At 43.2% G+C, this 4,992-nt stretch overlaps 1 non-coding gene across 1 annotated transcript; it reads left to right on the top strand.

Moving 5' to 3' along the window:
• The first annotated feature begins 682 nt into the window (after positions 1-682).
• trnam-cau (transfer RNA methionine (anticodon CAU)) lies at positions 683-754 on the top strand. Its single transcript has one exon. It is a non-coding gene; the product is annotated as a tRNA-Met (tRNA).
• Positions 755-4,992: the final 4,238 nt, after the last annotated feature.

A 4,992-nucleotide genomic window follows, 5' to 3' on the forward strand; every position in this document is an offset into this window, starting at 1 on the left:
ATGCCCAGTTATACATTGCTAGATCTGTTCAAAATCTATCCCATTTAGCACAGTGGTAGTGGCACACAACACGATAGAGGGTATCCTCAATGTGAAGACAGGACTTCATCTCCACAAGGACTGTGCAGTGGTCACTCCTACCAATACTGTCATGGACAGATGCATCTGCGGCAGGCAGATTGGTGAGGATGAGGTCAAGTATGTTTTTCCCTCTTGTTAGTTCCCTCACCACCTACTGCAGACCCAATCGAGCAGCTATCTCCGTTAGGACTCGGCCAGCATGGTCAGTGGTGGTGCTACCGAGCCACCCATGGTGATAGACATTGAAATCCCCCAGCCAGACTACATTCTGTGCCCTTGCCACCCTCAGTGCTCCCTCCAAGTGGTGTTCATCAGTCTCTCGCTGTCTCTTGCTGGTTTGCTCAGTACCTTTCTCTGTCTGTTCATTTCTGAGTCCTGATAATCTCTTCCTGGTTTTCTGTGTGTCTTTCTCTGCCTGCCTCATTGTCGGTGCTGTTACTCAGTGTCCTTGTGTCATTGTGCAGTGAGGGTGAGTCCGTCAGCACGTGTGTTGCTGAGTCCAGGATTCTTGAGCATTCAGACGACAATCCTATTTTTATAAAAAACATTGGGGAAATGAACATATTTCACTAACGGGCAGCTAAAACTTAAACAAACAGTTAGCAGAGTGGCGCAGCGGAAGCGTGCTGGGCCCATAACCCAGAGGTCAATGGATCGAAACCATTCTCTGCTATTTATGTTTGGTAATAATACAAACAGTTCACTTTCAAAACATCAAGTATCTACCCATAATAACAAGATGCTTCCAAAGGCACTCTATTGCAATCAGCTTCTTCTTTCCAGTGAACACATCAATCAGTAACAAATCACTTTTGCTCACACGAACACAAGCTGCAAACACGGACCAGCCGAGTCTCTCCCACTTTGTCAACCCCTTCCTGCAGAGCCTCCTCTCCACCACCAGATGGTGATGTTGGCCACAATAAAACCAGGACAAATGGTCACAGTGAGGAGACGGTCAGTAACAGAAAATAAAACAATAACAGGGGAAACCTTTACACAACAACAGGGTACATCTTTACACAACGGAAAACATATTTACACACCACGAAATACCTTTAGACAACAGGGAGAATACAATCATACAAATGCCTTGTTTCTCCATCTCAGTCTCGTTGTCTCTCTGTCCCTCACTTTTGCTTCCTCACAGTCTATAGGTTTTCTGTGTGTTTTTCTCTCTGTCCCGTTGTCGATGGTGTTACTCAGCGTCCTTGTAACATTGTGTAGCCAGGCTGAGCCTCCCAACACCTGTGTTGCTGTAATAAAAACAGAAAATGCTGGAAATGCTCAGTAGGTCTGGCAGCATCTGTGCAGAGAGAAACAGTGAACAGTTCATGTCTGTTTCGTTAGCTCACATTAACTTTGTTCTCTCTCCACAGATGCTGCCAGACCTGCTGACTATTTCAAGCATTTTCTGTTTATGTTTCAGATTTCCAGCATCTGCAGTATTTTGCTTTTGCATGTGTGTTGCTATGTCTGGGACTGTTTGAGTGCAATGCTTTTGCTTTATAAACAGCGTTGAAACAAACATTTATCTCGCTAACACACAGCACTAATACACAGCTGGATATAAACAGCAGCCTGCAGCAGAGGGCGCAGTGGAAGTTTATTAACACAAATAATTCACCAACACTATATTTACTGCTATCCCCAATCACACCACGCTTCATCTTAACACATTTTACTCTTTATTTACATCAACTTCTTCCTTCCAGTAAACACTTCAATTTGGAACACAGCTTCCAAATCACCTTTATTCACAAACCCGAACACACACCAGCCCAGACTTTCCCCTTTCTGTCAACCCATTCCTGCATCACTGCCTCTCCACCAACAGTTGTTGTTAGAATCATACAATCATAGAATGGCTACAGCACAGAAGGAGGCCATTCAGCCTGTCGAACCCGTGCTGGCTCTCTGTTAGAGCAACTCACCTCATTTCACTCCCCAGTCAGTTCAATTTTGGAGGTGGGAAAACTTCTCGAACTAATAATTTGGGACAAAATTAATAGTCCCATGGACAAATGTGGGTTAATTCAAGAAAGCCAGCATGGATTTCTTAAGGGAAAATCATGTTTCACTGTCCTGCGGGAATTTTTTGATGAGGTAACAGAGAGGGTTGATGAGGGCAATGCTGTTGATGTGGTGTACATGGACTTTCAAAAGGTCTGACAGAATCTGAAAGGTCACTGACCTGAAACGTTAACTTTGCTTCTCTCTGTACAGATGTTGCCTGACCTGCTGAGTATTTCCAGCATTTCTTGTTTTCATTATGGCACAGAGTTCCCTTTTCAAACTTACAGAATTAACCACAATAATGTACTCTGAGATTCAAGTTAAATATCAGCCCAATATTTACACACATTATGAGTTTATAAGTTTCAGTATTAATTCCCATAGTGCATCCTGACATATACATTAGATATAACATAACATAAGAACAGAAGAAATCGGAGCAGGAGTAGGCCATTCGGCCCCTCAAGCCTGCCTCGCCATTCAGTAAGATCATGGCTGATCTGCCCCAGACCTCAACTCCTCTTTCATGCCAGCTCTTCATAGCCCTCCATTCTCCAATATTTCAAAAATCTATTTACATCCTCTTTAAATACTTTCAGTGATTTAGCCTCCAATACTGTCTGGGGTAGAGAATTCCAGACATTCACTACCCTCTGAGAGAAGAAATTCCTTTGCATCTCAGTTTTAAATGAGTGTCCCCTTATTCTGTAACTATGTCGCCTAGTTTGAGATTCCCCCACTAGTGGAAACATTTTCTCAGCATCTTCCCTGTTAATAAAAACAAGAAATGTTGGAAATACTCAGCAGGTCTGGCAGCATCTGTGAAGAGAGAAGCAGAGTTAATGGTTCAGGTCAGAGACCCTTCTTCACCCTGTTAAGCACCCTCAGAATCTTGTACGTTTCAAAAAGATCACCCCTCATTCTTCTAAACACGAATGAATAACCTGTTTAGCCATTCTTGATAAGTCAACCCCTTCATCTCAGGAATCAACTGAGTGAATCTCTTTTGAACTCCTCCAATGCCAGTACATTCTTTCTTAAGTCTAAATCTCAAGTGTGATATCAGATTGAGAGAATCTGAAAGATAGTATAACCTGAGATACAAACTGAGATTTCAGTTTAAAACTCCCCCGGATTGTGAAACTAAAAGATACAATAGCAATTTAATTTGTATAGACTGTGCGTTGGATCACATTCCAGCCCTCATACAGTATCAGACTGGAAGATACTGTAGCAATTCTATTAGTGCAGACTCAGCTCTACATTACAGAGCAGGGAACATATTTAAACAACCCGGAACACTTTTACACAAGACGGATCATATTTACACAACTGAGAAGATCTTTACCCAACAGGGAACCATTTTACACAATAACAGAGAACATCTTTGCACAACAGCGAGTATAGTTACACAACAGAGAACATATTACACAGCAGGAAATATCTTTAAAAGAACACAGGGAACATCTTTACACAACATAGAACACAATTACATAAATCATCAGTCTTTCGCTGTCTCTTGCTGGTTTGCTCAGTACCTTTCTCTGTCTGTTCCTTTCTGAGTCCTGATAATCTCTACCCGGTTTTCTGTGTGTCTTTCTCTGTCTGTTCCCTTCTGGGTCCTGATAATATCTTCCTGGTTTTCTGTGTGTCTTTCTCTGCCTGCCTCAGTGTCGGTGCTGTTACTCTGTGTCCTTGTCTCATTGTGCAGTGAGGGTGAGTCCGTCAGCACGTGTGTTGCTGAGTCCGGGATTCTTGAGAAATCCGGACACAATCCTATTTTGATAAAAACATTGGAGAAATGAACATATTTCACTAACGGGCAGCTAAATTTTAAACCAACAGTTAGCAGAGTGGCGCAGCGGAAGCGTGCTGGGCCCACAACCCAGAGATCGATGGATCGAAACCATTCTTCGCTATTTATGTTTGGTAGTAACACAAACAGTTCACTTTCAAAACATCAAGTGTTTCCCGATAATTACAAGATGCGCTCGATTGCGATCAGCTTTTTCCTTCTCGTGAACACATCAATCAGTAACAAATCACTTGTACTCTCACGAACACAAGCTGCAAACACGGACCAGCCGAGTCTCTCCCACTTTGTCAACCCCTTCCTGCAGAGCCTTCACCAGATGGTGATGTTGGCCACAATAAAAGCAGGACAAATGGTCACAGTGAGGAGACGCTCAGTAACAGAAAATAAAACAATAACAGGGAAAACCTTTACACAACAACAGGGTACATCTTTACACAACAGAAAACATATTTACACAACAGGAAATACCGTTACACAACAGGGAGAACACAATCATACAAATGCCTTGTTTCTCCATCTCAGTTTCCTTGTCTGTCTCTCTCTCTCCGTTCCTCACTTTTGCTTCCTCACAGTCTATTCGTTTTCTGTGTGTTTTTCTCTCTGTCCCGTTGTCGATGGTGTTACTCAGCGTCCTTGTAACATTGCGTAGCCAGGCTGAGCCTCCCATCACCTGTGTTATAGAACATAGAACAGTACAGCACAGTACAGGCCCTTCGGCCCACAATGTTGTGCCGAACCTTAAACCTACTCTCAGATCAAAAATACCTGCATACCCTTCATTCTACTATCATCCATGTACCTATCCAAGAGACGCTTAAATGTCCCTAATGTATCTGCTTCTACTACCACCACTGGCAGTGCATTCCACGCACCCACCACTCTCTGTGTAAAGAACCTACCTCTGACAGCTCCCCGAAACCTTCCTCTATCACCTTAAAATTATGCCCCCTGGTGATAGCCCTTTCCACCCTGGGAAAAAGTCTCTGGCTATCCACTCTATCTATGCCTCTCATCATCTTGTAACCCTCTATCAAGTCACCTCTCATCCTTCTTCGTTCCAATGGGAAAAGCCCCAGCTC

This window comes from Heterodontus francisci, unplaced genomic scaffold (assembly GCF_036365525.1).
Source record: "Heterodontus francisci isolate sHetFra1 unplaced genomic scaffold, sHetFra1.hap1 HAP1_SCAFFOLD_43, whole genome shotgun sequence".
NCBI lineage: Eukaryota > Metazoa > Chordata > Chondrichthyes > Heterodontiformes > Heterodontidae > Heterodontus > Heterodontus francisci.